Here is a 16,402-nt window from a genome sequence, read left to right on the forward strand (position 1 = left end):
ACATACGTTTTGGTCTTCCTACTGGTCCCTTTTCTTCTGGCTTTCCCACCAATATCCTATATGCATTCTCCTTCGCTTCTTTGTGCTGCATGTCCTGACAGCCTCATCCAGCTTGGCTCAGTCATACATTCAGTCATACTTGGCGAAGAGACAAGCTCACATAATGCCATAAATTGAACCTACACTGCAAAGAACAACTTTAGGAATTATGCATACTGTTTCCAGCCTTGTGATTGTTCCATCTACATCGAGGTCTTCGAAGTGGTATCTTAGCTACATAGTTTCTCATTCATTATTCGTATTCTACTGTCGCTCCACAACTTGTGGAGCTGAGACAGCGTCGTTACATAACCACTCTCAATCAGTCCTCTTTGTGCAGGTTTCAGGAAGTCAAGTATAGCTTAAACAGAGCTGTACCCTGGACTTGTGACATCACATAGTCTGGCGAAAGTCTACCGGCGTTACGGTGGAGTATAGTGCCTCCATTTTCAAGCTCGAAGAGTAAGCCAAGCAAACAGTCTACCACTACTGCTACTACTCCTGAAGACGGAGGCAGTGTGTTCCTCCGAAACGCCGGTAAACTCTACCGCACTACACACATCATACTACTCTTCATAGTGACCGCTGTGAGATTCTCCTGTCGCCAACGTGACAAATAATGCTGAGATATAGTCTCCGAGGCATAGCAGGGACAATTAGGGCCGGTATGTTGGCACGAAATGCGTGCGCATAGAAATTTGTATAAACAACTGCTTGCTGAGTAGCGCACTTGTTGGCTGTGTACTCAGTCATCGGGGAGTTGTAGATGAGGTTAATTGCTTGCTGGAAGAGAGAGACTGACCCTCCTAACGGTTCGTAGGCTAGTTATTTCTAAGTTTTTGCAACATACGTGTCGCGATAGATTCAATCGAATTTTGTAACTGTTTTTGTTTACTTGCTGTGTCTTGATATATTTATTATATTTGTTTTTGCCAGTCATAGTACATATCGGTCATTTTCAGGACAGCTATTTTTCATGCTTATATATTTAATGCCACTCTTGATATTTATTTTTCATATATAAATATTCTTAATCTCTTAAAACGTTGTATGTATTTATATTGTAATGCATAAGCTTATTCGAAACAATGTATGAAATTAACGGATAGCGGTCACTCACTTTTAAATTTCTCGAAAACCGTCAGACTCGAGGAAAAGTATACTGAGCATGTAACTTGTGTTTCAGTTCTCTCTGCAACAATTGCCCGAAACATTTTTCTCTTCAGTAAATATTTGCTGAATGAAAACTTGATTCGGGAGGAAATAAGAGGAGACTGAATTCGGGTAATGCTTGCTGCCATTCAGTTCAGAAACTTTTGCCTTCTCGTCTGCTGTCTAAAAACACAAAAATAAAATGTACAAAACTATAGTTTTGCCTTTAGTTTTGTATGGGTGTGAAACTTGCTCTCTGGCATTAAGAGAGGAACATAGACTGGGGGTGTCTGAGAACAGGGTGTTGAGGAAATTATCTGGACCGAAGAGAGATGAAGTGACAGGAGGTTGGAGAAAACTGCATAATGAGGAGCTTCATAAATTGTACTCTTCTCCAAGTATAATTATATGATCAAGTCGAGCAGGATTGATGGGCAGGGAATGTAGTACGAATGGGGGAGAAGAGGAATGTATATAGGATATTGGTGGGAAAGTCAGAACGAAAGAGACCACTAGGAAGACCAAGAAGTAGGTGAGTGGACAATATTAAAATGGATTTTAAGATAGAATGGGGTGGAATGGACTGTCTCGATCTGGCTCAGGATAGACACCAGTGGAGGGCTCTTGTGAACACGGTAACGAACCTTCTGGTTCCATGGAATGCTGGGAATTTCTTGAGTAACTCTACAAATGGCGGTTTTTCAAGAAGGGCTCAGCTTTATGAAGATTATTTTTTCTTAAATAATTGGTGAGTCATGCTCGAGATGTAAGCAGGAACTTTCGTACGTCTTCGTGCAAAGCGTCCTTTACTTTCTTCCCTTCATAACGAAAATTGGAATATGTCAGCAAAATTTATTGAAATTTCTCAAAGTCACATTTAATAAAAACCTGTTAAGCATCTCTCGAATCATTACATGCGGACACACGGATACACGGACATGTTCACGGTAGGAGACCCATAACGAAGGGGCTAATGACATTTGATTAAGGACAATATGCTCAGCCTGATAGTAGTTCGGTGTGTCGTGGTATGATGGATTATATTTTGATGTGCTATCACGTGGAAAAGTTCGTGACAGCGTAGTCGGTACAGCGACTAGCTACGGGCTGGACTAAAGAGAGTCGTCCAGACGGTCCAGACCGGCTTTGGGGTCCACCCAACCTCTTATCCAATGGGTACCGGGGGCTCTTTCCTCGGGGGTAAAGCGGTCAGGGCGTGAAGCTGACCACTCACCTCCAGCTAGTGCCGAGGTCAAGAAAATATGGATCTATACGTCCACTCCCACATACACCTTCATGGCGTAGTGCTTAATTAGTTAGGCACAGGTACAACTTTAAAAGTGGAGAGACACGGTATATATAGCGTCGGGAGGGAGAACAGTTTACAGTACTAACGCGACGTTATCAGAAGGAACTGTGAGAAGAAATATTATCTCGCAGAATATCTGGTCTCGGTTTCGAGACCAGCCAAATACCACGAAGGTATAGCAAGTGTCACGTAACTTCGAACAAGGCCAAGAGTAACCTCGAATGCACCGGAGAAAAATTTCAGACAAGGGGGTGGGTTCGAGAGTGTGAGAAGTGATAGGCGGCCTATCACTTCTCACACTCTCGAACCCACCCCATTGTCTGAAATTTTTCTCCGGTGCATTCGAGGTTACTCTTGGCCTTGTTCGAAGTTACGTGACACTTGCTATACCTTCGTGGTATTTGGCTGGTCTCGAAACCGAGACCAGATATTCTGCGAGATAATANAAATGCTGAAGCTCAGTTTTAGGGATTTAGATGTGACATAGGTTTATAATGTCAAATTTGTACGTAGTACAGTCTACAGTTAATTTAAGGACTCTGTGAATAGCGTCGAATTATTAGATGATCTTTAACTGTGAATCATGAAAAGATATGTTATTATTTCGGAATTTATCTAGAGGTACTGAAGAAAACCATGAAGAACCTCAGGATAATCGGTGTTCCGACCTAAATTCGAACCGTGAATCTTTAGAATATAAGTTAAAAAATGTTATTTCTTGAGCTAGCTTGCTGAATGACAGATTTAAGTAAGAAATTTATAATGAATTCTGAATAGATAAAGATTCAATAAGGGAAGTTGTAGAATATTTGAAGAATTGAAGTAGGGAAATTGGTGAATATGTAGAAATGTCGGTTGTGCATTCAAAATGAGTGTCTTCTAAATGCAATATTGCCGCTGCATTGACCTGCTTCCTTCTCACCTTTTGTTTATTTACGAGGTAACCTTAGACATTCTAGCAGAGGCCCAACACACCGGAATATACAACTTCTTTATTAACCGTCACAACACAACAAATATCAAGGTCAGTGCCCAGCTACCTTGATATTTGTTGTGTTGTGACGGTTAATAAAGAAGTTGTATATTGTAACACAACAGGATGCAGGAAATGAAAACGCCAGAATATATTGACAGCTGCGGAACATACGTCAGTTTGGATTTGTCTTTTTCATGAGGGGCACGATAGCATATTTGGTTGAGGCACAGTGCTACAAGGAGGAAGGTCGCGGGTTCGATTGCCTATGTAGGTCATTTGATTTTTCAGTTTACCTAATCTTTCAAGCCCTGAGGTCGACTCAGCCTCTAACATAAGCGACTACCACGAATCTTCCTGGGGGTAAAGGATGATCGGCCGAGTGTCTAGAAGATGTGGGAGCCTCGACGTCTCACAACCCTATGGACCTCCATGGCCTGTCACAAGGATAGCCTTATCTTCTTTTCATGGCTTTAGAAGTTTGCCGAAAGAAATTTAAAACAATTGTCTCTCTGGATCGACACGAATTACAATCCGGACTCACCATTTGTGATAATTTTAATTTATTTCTTTTGGCGGGAGAAAGTTAATTAGTGGATCACATTCTACAGCAATGGGTTAAGAACCGCATCTGAGCTGATTCACTGTCTAAATGACGCGTGTTTAAAATACTGAACAGTCGTTAGATGCAGTCTAGAGAACAAGCTTCAAACATGAAGATTCCAAGGACTTCTAGACCTGGTCTTGCAAAACTGAGTTCATCACACGGGCATGGCTCATCCCAGTGACACAGAAATATATTTAAGGAACATATCAAGCCGTGGAGACTGTATTCCCGCGTAGAGGGCAGATGAATGATGGCGTAGCGGTTCGTTCTGTCACCGGACCAAGTCTGAACTGAACTGCGTCATGGTGGACGTTATAATTTCACTACTCACGTGTGAGAGTGGTGATGTAGAAAGTTCAACTTTAACCCTTTAAAGACTGATCGGTCGGCCTTCCCCAGAACAGTAATTCCTGATTTCGAGTCCCATTGAAAACAGTGACCATTTATTTTTATATTCAAGAATTTTACGTGTGTTGAAATACGTCCCCCTCTTCAACGAGAAGACGGGTCTAGGTACTACTGGTCACTCCCGCTCTACTGGGAATGACCACACAGACATATGCAGGCTGTAACACTGCTCTGGCTTCAAATTCGAAGACACGTTAGGACCGACTCCAAGTCGGTCAGTCAGTCTTGGTGTCGGGCCTCTCCTGTGTCACATTTAAAGAAAAGGTAGAAAGGTAAAGCTACCACTGTAACAGGCTGTGGAGGCCCATAGGGTTGGAAGACGTGGAGGCTGCCACATTTTCTAGACAGTCGGTTCACATATGGTGGTGAGGTTGTCAGCCTTACGCGCCGGCCACCATTTTCCTCCAGGAAGATTCCTGGGCACTCACCACACTTTGTTACCTTTCCTCTTTCAGCTATAGAAACGGTGTGGCCAACTGCTGAAGGTACCGAGCGCGTTGTAGTAATATCGTTCTGGTCTTGTATTCGGGAAGCTCTGTCGCGGAACCTTCCTGTCCTAACTGACAGTTCCCAGAGTTTCCCTTAGTCCCTTAATATAAATCCCTGGAGGATGTATCCATCAGGCCACCACCACTTACGTCAAAATCCTTACAAACCCATCAGCAATTCTATCATACGGTGCTATATACTCCCGATATTGAAACTGTCCTTAAATACACTTCCTTTCTGCTCCCCATTCTTCGATGTCTCCGATTTCTTGTCTTCCTCCTCCTCCTCTCCTCGTCTTCTTCTTCTTATCTGTAACACGAAAATCAATGTAAACCCATTACATGACTGGGACCCGGCCTGGCTAATAGAAGAGGTCAAATTGTCTCTGCACCAACACATGAAGAGTATGAGGGAGTGGAGGTGTAGCTCCACACATTAACATCCTCGGCACTAGGTGGTCGTTAGTCACCTTCACGTCCCGATTGCTTCGTCCATGGAGACAGAACACCTCGGTGCCCAGAGGATACGAGGCTGGGTTGGCCACCACGTCCCGACTGCTTCGTCCCCGGAGACGGAACCCCCCGGTGCCCATAGGATACGAGGCTGGGTTCGTCACCTTCACGTCCCGACTGCTTCGTCCCCGGAAACAGAACCCTCCGGTGCCCACAGGATACGAGGCTGGGTTGGTCACCACGTCCCGACTGCTTCGTCCCCGGAAGCAGAACCCCCCCCCCCCCNGGGTTGGTCCCAGAATCGGCCTGGACGCAGGAGTCGGAATAACTGAGTCGGTAGAGCGACGGGCTGGATGACCGGAGTTCAGTTCCTGGCAGTGTTAAGATTTTTCTCTTTACAGCGTCCAGATCCGCTCTGAGGCCTACTCAACGTCCTATCAAATCGATACCGGTGGCTCTTTCCCCGAAGTTAAAGAAGCAGAGGCATGAAGTTGACACTCACCTCTAACAATGCCGAGGTTATGAATGGTGGGATTGTACCTCCATTCTCCAATACGTCTTCATGACGTGGTGCTTAATTAATTAGGCAGAGGGACGAATTTAGCTCCAGTCTTGTTGTTGCCAAGAAGTGATCCCCGATTCCTCGGTCACCCAGCCAGTAGCCCGTCGGTATACCGACTTACCAGCAACTTACTTACTTACTTACTTACTTACTTACTTACTTACTTATGGAGCTGAGCCCTTCATGAGGAGCCGCCAAATCTGCAGCTACTCAAGAATGTCCCAGCATTTTATGGTATCCGAAGGTTCATTACCGTGTTCACGTTTTCACCCTCCACTGGTCCCTATCCTGAGCCAGATCAATCCAACCCATAGCATCCAATCCTATCTCTCTAAGATCCAATTTAATATTGTTCACCCACCTACGCCTTGGTCTTCTCAGTGGTCTCTTTCCTTCTGGCTTTCCCACCAAAATACTATACGCATTCCTCTTCTCCCATATTCGTGCTACATGTCCTGCCCACCTCATCCTCCTGGACTTGATCATTCTAATTATACTTGGAGAAGAGTACAAGTTATGAAGCTCCTCATTATGCAGTTTTCTCCAACCTCCTGTCACTTCATCTCTCTTCGGTCCAAATATTCTCCTCAGCACCCTGTTCTCAAACACCCCTTAATGTCAAAGACCAAGTTTCACACCCATACAGAACCACAGGCAAAAGACTTACCTGTAACAGTCGAAAAAAAGATTATTGTGTTTTGCGTCGAATCCTTTATTTTCCATCCATAATCACATCTACGAGTATATCCCTTACCGTAATCATAGTTTAGCATATGTGAATTAACCAGAAGAAATTTCAGCTTTCCTTCTCTACCCACTTAATGTAATTTAAGTATATCCATTTTTACGGTGAGTGCGCGTCTGTTTACATCTTCATTGGTGGTCCAGCCCACAGCTCCGATTAATTTCTTCACACGTTCTCGGAAATGGACAGTGCTGGCTGGTAGTTCGGTTTACCCACACAACAAAGGTAATTTGTTAGTGACGCGTGCGTGACGACACATAGTACAGGCTTGAAACAGACAGTCATTTGTCCGGTAGCACGGGGAGAGCAATCAGTGTCATTGTTTAAACTGTTCTGACTTCTCGCTCTGAAACTATTTCGTGAACGCCGTTCTGGGTGGACTGGGAAAACTGATGGCCCCTAGCTACATCACCCACTCTTGGCTGCTGCCCGTTCCATCGCGCTCAGCGGGTTGTCTTCTTAAGGCTGAGTTATCGACCACCATGAATGAGGTTTTTCATGTTTATTTTAGTCTATCCCGGACAATTTTTGTAATTCTTGTGAGACGTACTCGGGAGATGATGTGTTCTATTCTCGGCTAAGACACATATTAATTATACCAATTTTTTTCATGGTTTTCTTCGATACTTTAATGTAAATTCTATAATAGTTCCTCAAATTGACCCATGGCCGTTTCCTTCCACATCCTTTTCAATCTTTACACACAGGTCACCTCATCATTCGATTCTGTATGTCCTGAATCACTGAGAGAGTTCTCAAACGAATCACAGATGAATCAATGAATCCATGCCAACTTCCGTACAGTGTCTTCAAATAGACCAGGATCAGTTGCTTCCAGTTCTCACATACTTACTTGTATAATCTATGCAGCTGAAAGGATGTCGTTACATTCCGTTGGGATTCTAATATTACAGAAGAAATTTGTTTTCCTGGTGTTATGATACTGCGGCTTGTAGACACCGTCGCTAGGCAAAAACCTCGAAACAAACAACAAGAGAGTAGCCGTTGTTATGCAACGGCGCGGCAAATAAGACTCTACAACAATAGCGAGACTGCTGGAAACGGTGTTTTCTATGTGGTCCGTGCTGAGGAGTTATCTTGAAGATAATCTGGGGCGACACAGTTGTGAGTAGCCCGTGTGGAGGCGGGGTCGAATACCTCCACCGTGACCCTGCGAGTCGTAAGGGGCGACGAAAAGGGAAATCTAAAATCTGAGACAGTAAAATATGGCCTCGAGTCCCAAGGGACTCAGACCCGAGAAAGACTGCACTGGCAAAGGTCCAGCAGCGTATACAAAAGGCAGACCCGTCCTCTCGTCAGAGAGGGCGCCCCACAAAAACAAGACCGTAACTGTCAAAAAGTAACGTATATCTGGTCATGGGCCCCAGATGGGACTCGACACCAAGACTTACTGAATGACTGACCGTCAGTCGCAATGTGACTTGACTTTGACACGGTTGTCAGTTGACAGAGAATAAGTCGAGAGTAGCGAGGTGAGACATGAGTTGTGTACTGGAGGCTGTGAGGATAGACCTGAGCTCGTGAAGCTGAAGAATCTCCACTGTTAGAAGCCATTGCCAGGGAACGACTCATGAAGACACAGCAGGCTGGAAAAGGCTTAGTGGGTGCTGTGATGATTTGGAAAGTATAGAGTTTAGCGATAGCGCTCTAATTGCTTGTAGTTCCGAGTTGTGTGTAAAAGTGGTCAATAAGTCCATTAACCAATCCATACCCCGTCTAGTCACACCCCTAAATTGTGACAATATGTATGTAGGAAGGAGAGACAAATTATTATGATCCTGAGCACATCGGTCTCATGATTTTGATGGATTTATGCATTTTTGGCCACACTCATATTTTGGGACTCATTTCATTTCTATGTATGCATGCACCTTTCGCTGGCTGGAAGGATTTGATTCATATTCGGTGTAAGGCGGTGTGTGGTGAACATGGACATTCTAGCTCCAAGAATATGGGACCCTTCAAACGGACACCAAAATACAAAATAGCGATTTTCTCGAAAAGGGCTCCAGTAGTTTTCATTGAACAGAACTGCGTGTGCGGTATGTTCAGGAAAATAACGGCATTGTCACCAGGAGGAAAGGGACTTGTCACTTTTCTCGGCATCGGCCCAACCGGTTAGACGGATTTCATTTTTGTTCGGTATTGAGCAATCAACAATGGTCTGCCAAACAATAATCGATTTTGCATCCAAGGTAACGTAGTCAAGGTCAGTTGTGTCAGAGGAAGTTTGTTCAATGTCTTATTCTCTTCTTTCCTGTACATCTGTTCTTTCGTCTTCTTCGTGTTACTATTTGTTTCATTCTTCTCATGTTCCTCTTAATTCTTCTTCCGTCATTTCAATCGCCCCCATTTTCTGCTTTCTCTCCTCCATTTTTGTATTTTATTTCCTCCTCCTCTCGTTACTATTCTCCTTCTGCACCTTCTTCGTTTTCTCATTTTCCTTGTCCTCATATTTTCTCCTTTTACTAATGTGCCTGTTCTTCAACTCCCCATTATCTTCCTCTTCTTTCCCCTATTCTTGCCTTGCTGATTATTCTTTGTTTTCCTCTTTGTTCCTGCAGTCGACATCTTCTTCTTCTTGTTATTCAATTCCCCGACCCCACAACTGAGCAGTCAGGTGTGAAGGATTTGCCCATAAGCTTCCAGTCCTGTTAGAACTTTTTATTGCTAGTTATCACGTAACACAAAATTATCCACTGCTGAAACAACATTAACAAGTACTCATTTTACACTATGAAACACCATTATTGTGTATAGGCTTGTTGAAATTCCCCCATTCCCCCGTCTACAATAGAAATTACGATCTGTTGAGAGTTTGGGGCGTTGCCCGCGGATGACCTGACCTCTCAAGAAGAGGATGTGACGTCTTTCCCATGTTCCATATTGTCTCAACATTGTTTCTCATCTGGGCGATTTGTCGTCAGAACATGATCGATTGGTACAGTGTTTGGAAACTGAACCCCTGCCTTGCGCCCAGCTTGTTTCTTCGTAACATGTAACGCTGCTTCATAAATGTGTGTTATAGTATTTTGAAACGTATCTGCTTCTTTCAGGTGCTTTGGTTACTCATTAAAGGCGCGTCCACATTACTCGTGCTCGTGCTCGTTTGACTCGCTATGCTCGCGAGTAATGTGACGATATGACAAGTCACGAGACGAGCAAATTTTAAATTTTAAATTTAAAAACTATAGCCAATAAATTAAAATACGACTACAGCCTAATACGCACTACGAGTAAATATACGGATCCTCACGCGCCGAAGCCTGGCGAGCAACTGAAGTAGTGTAGACGAAGATTTACGAACACAAGTAAAAGCCAGACGAGTCTCCCGACGAGCACAAGCCTGGCGAGCACGAGCACGACTAATGTGGACCCGTCTTAACACGTTCACAGTAAGCTCTGGTGAAGTATTTGCAAACGTAACAGCTTCCATTCTTGTGCCTTGGTCACTCTGTAACGTATAACATGTCCACAGAGAGGTCGGAGATGGATTTATGAAACCTAAGATCGTCTTTCCCGGGGCTATGATTTCTCTGTAATATGCAACACTTGTATAGTAAGCTCTGGTACAGTGTTTGGAAACCCAACAGCTTCCATTCTGCCGCTTTGCTTACTCTGTAATAAGAAACACTTCCGCAGAATGTTTTTTTTTTTTAATCCAGTACCTTCCATTCTCGTGCGTCGGTTTCCTTGTAAAGTGTAACACGTCCACAGAGGGGTCTGGTACATTTTTTTGAAACCTAAGATCGTCCTTCCCGGAAGTCTGGTTTATCTGTAATATGTAACACTTGTACAGTAAGGTCTGGAACAGTGTTTGTAAACCCAGCAGCGTCCATTCTGGTGCTTTGGTTTCCTTGTAACGCGTAACACTTCTACAGAAAGGTCTGGTATAGCGTTTTGACAACTAAGATTGTCATTACCTAGGCGCTGGCTTCCCCGCAACTTGTAACAGGTCCACAGAACATTGTGCTATACATAACATCTTATTATTTTGTTTCTGCCCTTTTACCTGGTAGGACTCACGACTATGAGGAAGGCCTAGCCTGGACCGTGTTCTCGCTTTGTGACTCACAGTCAGGTCAAGGCCCTGTGCTGCATGAAACACGGGATTCTGTACATCCAGAAACCGGTATATCGACGCAATACATCCAACAGCAACAGCCTCCCTCTCTCGGTCCTCTGTCATTATTTCTAATTGTGGTTTTACGGTTTTCCTTCTTCACTGGCGCTACAGTCCTATGTGTGGAGTAACAGTAGATTTTTCCGGGATGGGGTTGTTAGCCCCACGCCCAAACCCTAGTCTGGAGGACCACGGACTAAACTCTGCCTGGCTTCTACCTCTTGACCTGTCTGGCATAGGTGACCCTGTCATGAGCTTACACACCCACCAGCATAGCTCTCGGGGTCACTGGGGTAAGTAAAACTCCTCTGCACGACAAAATGGTAGTCTTATAGGTGTTTGGTTACACGGACGTTTAACTTTTCATGGCCCGTCGCAGACATTATTCTGCCCACACTTGGGATCCCAGCAAATTACAGTAACTATCGACACGTCTACATAATTTCTTGTATTCTGCATGTTAGGCCGTCTGTGTCAGCCTTCTAAGTGCGTAATGTTGCCCATGGACTCCCACCTCTCTTTCGTTTTATATGTAGTTTGTGTTTTATACTGACTGAGCTAACATGGCTCCTAAATAAATGAGTTACTAAGTAAATGTAAAAACTGCTAACTAAATAAGTCATTAACCAACAAAATGCATAAGTATTCAAGTAAATAGATAACTAACTAATTGAATATATATTTAGCTAGCTAACCAAATAATATTTAAGATTTGAGGCTTTCACGGCGGTGACTATGAAGAAAGCAGTCTTCTGGGATTTGGCACCGTGTATATGTGGTGCCGTTTCTCACGGTGTTGTCGCTTGCAGATTTCTTATACTTTTTCTTCTACCCTGAAGATGGGGGCGATACGTTCCTCCGAAACGTCGGTTAACACCACATATACACGGTGCCAAATCCCAGAAGACTGCTTTCTTCAAATAATATTTTTTTCCTTGGCACTACAGCCCCAGTGGGCCCAGGCCTACCTCCATGAACTTCTCCGTTCACTTCGGTTTTTCTAGAACTTACACATTCGGTAGGACTCCTTGGGCCGGTGATCAGCTCGTCGCAAGGCCTCTACCTGTACACAAACACAGAAAAAGCACACACACAAACTAAACATCCATGCCCTGAGTGGGATTCGAACCCACGATCCCGGTTTCCAAGCGAGCGAAGACAGTACATGCCTTAGACCGCTGGGCTACCGTGACCGGCTAACCAAATAATTAGCTAAATAAATAACAGATTAAATTAATGAATGGAAAAGTAGCTAAGTAAATAAATACATTCTTAACTAGATAAACATTTAGTTAACTTATAAAATATGTAAATAACAAGGGACAAAGTAATTAATTAACGACTGAACTAAATTAATGGCTACCCAAATAACTAAGAGAATCAATAAAAAAGTAAATAGCTTACTACATTAATATATAAACACTAAAATAAAATGATTTAACTAAAGAAACAAATGAGTAACCAAATAAATAATTAAACACTTAAATAAACATCTAACCGAATAATTAATCGAGTAAATAAATATATATATATTATAACGAATTTGTTCAAAGTATGGCTAGGCAACGGCTCGATAAACAGTCTGTTGCACCTGCTCACGCTGGTTCACTCGCGGATTTCTTCTTGTCTTCTACCCTGAAGATGCAGGCGATACGTTCCTCCAAAACGTAGGTTAACACAATATTTACACGGTGCCACATCCCAGAAAACTGCTTTCTTCATAGTCATCGCCGTGAAAACCTCAAATCTTACAAACAAATAACTAATACTGGTATCCAGCCTCCAGCAGAGAGATAAGTAAGCTTCTGGTTTGAAATTGAACGCCTAACGATACAGAGAACCTCTGCAAAGTAACATGTAACCGGGCCCCATGATGCGGTCCGGCGCCCGCAGTTCACTTGCAGCCAGCACGTTCTCTGTACAAAACATCGAAGCCATCGCGTTCCCAAGGAAGCGGCCATGTACACACTTATTCATCTTCACTTTATGTCACACCCGAATAAACACCTGTACAAGAAAAGGGATGTGGGAGCAGATTGCGCTGCTATGCCATATTGCAGAACTGGCGGTGGTCAGGTATATGGATGTATAGCTTAAACTTTCTTGACGTCGGCACTAGATGGAGCCGAGCAGTCAGTTTCACGCTCCTTCCACTTCATCTGTAGGGGAAAAACCCGGTACCCATTTGATAGGAGACTGGGTGGGCTCCAGAGCTGGTCTGAACGCGGTTCAGGAGAAAACTTCTCTTGTTCTTGCCAGAGAAGAGCCTCGTAGCCCGTCCCTATACTGACTGAGCTATCTGCGATGGGCAGATCAATGAGAAGTACGAAGAACAAAGTTTGGTGAATAGATTTATTGAAGTCTCAAGGTCGTAATTACAGATAATTATAACAATTTCACTGGTTTACACACTCTAAAGATTACTGTAACTACAACATACAAAACCATGTCTATTTACGCTAGTCGTTGCTGGGTAACGAATCTTAGCTGGTTAACACTCCACAGCTGAACCGTCACCTTCCCACGAATGAATTACGACGAGATAATTGAACTCTCCTGAACTCTCCTGAACTGAACTGAACCGAATTCTCGAATGTGGCTATCTTGCGAATGTCAGTGAGTGTCAGAGTCACTTTACGACTGGCGATTTACCGCCAATCAGTTCTTCTTGGCGACAAAGCCTTGAGACCCACGAAAAGTAATTTTATTTTCCATCTGAACACTTTATAGACCTTATGTAACATCCTCTCTGGCGAGAGGGTAGGTCTATTGTTTACAATTGCTGCTGGTCCTCGCCAATGTAGTCATTTTCGGGCCCGAGACCCGCGGGACACATGATCACATTTTACACTCTCAGATTCGAGACTACCCTAAACTGGAGGGCCAGGTTCCCTTATTTATATACCCCAGGAACAGGGTGGCCCAGTTATAACCCCAGTAATTGGATATTATTTTTGCCGCCTCCTACGACCCACAGGGTTACGGTGGAGCCGATTGTCTAGAAAATGTGGGAGCCTCGACGTCTCACAAACCTATTGGCCTCTACGACCTGTTACAGGGATAGCTTTACATTTTTTACCTAACTGATATAATTCTGTATTTTGAAACTGTGTCTTTATTTTCTGTCTGGCCAATTATCAAAGCTTTTAATCTTCTTTACATAACAGTATAAGTCACTGAATACTAATATAAAGCGTGACTCAGCTGCGATGTCTGTGACGTGTGTCACTACGGCCAGTTAAGTAGGCGCATTACGTGCATGAAGGGAAGCGTTTGCAGTTTTAAATAAAATTAAAAGATATAAGCCCAGCTTTCAGCTCATAAAAATTGCTTGGTCTAGAAATTAAATTCAATTTATTTTTGGCTTGTGTAGAACCGGGAATATTATATAACGAGGAATTTGTGTTTAATACTGTTCATTTAAATACTAATAATGCTTAGACCCGCAGAATGCGTGGTGCAAATGTTTAAGGTCAGCAATCCAAAGTAATTGCTCTTTATATTGTCAAGTATTAGTGGTTTGCGTGACTAATAATGACGGGTTTTGGATTGATTGATTGGATTCATTGACGCCATCTGTTACAATATCTCTTAATCATAATCAATTATAGTGTTATCGCTAATCTAACCTCACAAACCATTAGGATACGCTAAGCCATCTCAGTCTTCATTAGTCGTATCCTGACAACGGATTTACAACAGTCTCACTGTAACCACAGCACACATCAGGTCTTGTTTTCGCAGGCTAACTCCGTTGTACTCCTTCAGTACTTCCTTCAGTTCTCATTCTTCTCACTGACTGCTCAGTCTGAGTTTGAGTCTGAGTCTCATTTTACGACCGACGGTCAGTCGGCCAGTCTGTCTTGGCATACAGCACCCATCTGGGGCTTGCGACCAGATCTTTATTACTGTTTGAAGTTAGGGTCCTGTTTTTTTTTTTTGTGGGCGCCCTCTCTGACGAGAGGACGGTTCTGTCTTTTGTATATGCTGCTGGTCCTTGCCAGCGCAGTCCTTCTCGGGTCCGAGTCCCTTGGTACTCGAGACCATATATTACTGTCTCAAATTTGAAACTTACCTTTTCGTCGCCTCATACGACTCGCAGGGTCACGGTGGAAGTATTCGACCCCGCCTCCTCAAGGGTCACTTGTAATTCCCCGTTATATAGCCTCGGGGCGGACCCCACGGAAAGCACCCTCTCCCAACAATTCGTAGGGATATTTATGGGTTTGTTGTCTAGAAATGGAGTCCTATTGTTCTGCGGGAATGTGTTCAACGATAGGTGCCTAGCAATGAACATGGCGTGGACCACATAGAAAACATTTCTTGCAATACCCTTTCTGTTGTTACGTGTGCGTATTTCGGACGTTGCCTAGAAATGGATGTACATGTCACATCATGAAGCTCAGATTGAGCTGTGTCAGTTTTAACCCATTTGACGTAAAACCGAATTGAATAGCGTTCAAAATTCAACTGTAAATATAATTTCAGAGTATTCGTAGAATGATTCCAAACACACAAATGCACTCTTTGGAGAGAGTGCAGAGTTTATGAAAGATAAAGCAGTTGGTATATATAGCAACAACTGAGCCTTAAAGGTTAATTCAGTTCATAGTCACCGAGCATGATGATGTAGCGGTAATTCTCGAGACTGGTATTTCAGAGATGTTAGAGTCCAATTTCAGTCAACGTCATCTACTGTTTTTACTGAGATATTTCAAGGTTTTCCCGAAGTTCTCACAGGCAAATTCCAGGACAATACTTCAAATTAATCCATGACCTCTTTTTCTCCACATCATTTCGAATATAACCTTATCTAATCAACGTACAATACGACGCTATATTGACTTTGCTGCTGACAGCGTCGTTAAATGAACAACAAAATTAATTAGCCCGGGATGTTTCTCAGTGACTTTGTAGCTAGCAGTAACAACGCTTAGGGAACGCAGAGGTTACATGGAGATAGGCGGCAGACTTGTCTGGTGTTACGTAAGAAACTGAACACATCCCAAAATAACTTAATGGTAGACCGCGAACTCAGAGAAACGAATCTGTAAAAATATTCCTCGTGCCAGCAGACTGGAGGGGAAATACCTTCAGAAGATCTCAATTTGCTTTCTTTCTTTTGGTACATATCCAATGGTGAAGGTCGGACATGTATGTTAAAGTATAGACCTCACTGATACATACAGTTAATCGAGTTGAACCTAAACTGAACATGCGCTGTGATGAATGGTGCAGCGTAGATATAGGCTGCCCCCAGAGTTTTCTTGTTTTCCTTTCAGCGGAACTCCTTGTTTCTGTATTGTATTGTAGTCCCATTTCAGCCACTGGAGCACTTAGCAAAGAATTTTCTCGCCCTGGATTTTCGAAAAATAATCAAAATTAAAAGAAAAAAAAAAGTGGAAGTATACTAAATATGAATATCAAAATTTATATTAATTTTTAAAATGGATAGTCTAGGACAATCAGTAGAGACAGTCTTAAACGCCTTAGAGGTAAATTTATAAGCAACATTTCTGGTT

The 16,402-nt window shown here is 43.2% G+C and overlaps 1 long non-coding RNA gene across 1 annotated transcript in view; it reads left to right on the top strand.

Moving 5' to 3' along the window:
• The first annotated feature begins 785 nt into the window (after window positions 1–785).
• The window catches only part of LOC111873306, a 47,204-nt gene continuing 31,587 nt past the window's right edge, over window positions 786–16,402 (top strand). Inside the window, exon 1 of the long non-coding RNA XR_002844372.2 lies at window positions 786–851. This is a non-coding gene — a long non-coding RNA (uncharacterized LOC111873306). The remainder of the gene's footprint in view (window positions 852–16,402) is intronic.

Source organism: Cryptotermes secundus, unplaced genomic scaffold (genome assembly GCF_002891405.2).
Source record: "Cryptotermes secundus unplaced genomic scaffold, Csec_1.0 scaffold189, whole genome shotgun sequence".
NCBI lineage: Eukaryota > Metazoa > Arthropoda > Insecta > Blattodea > Kalotermitidae > Cryptotermes > Cryptotermes secundus.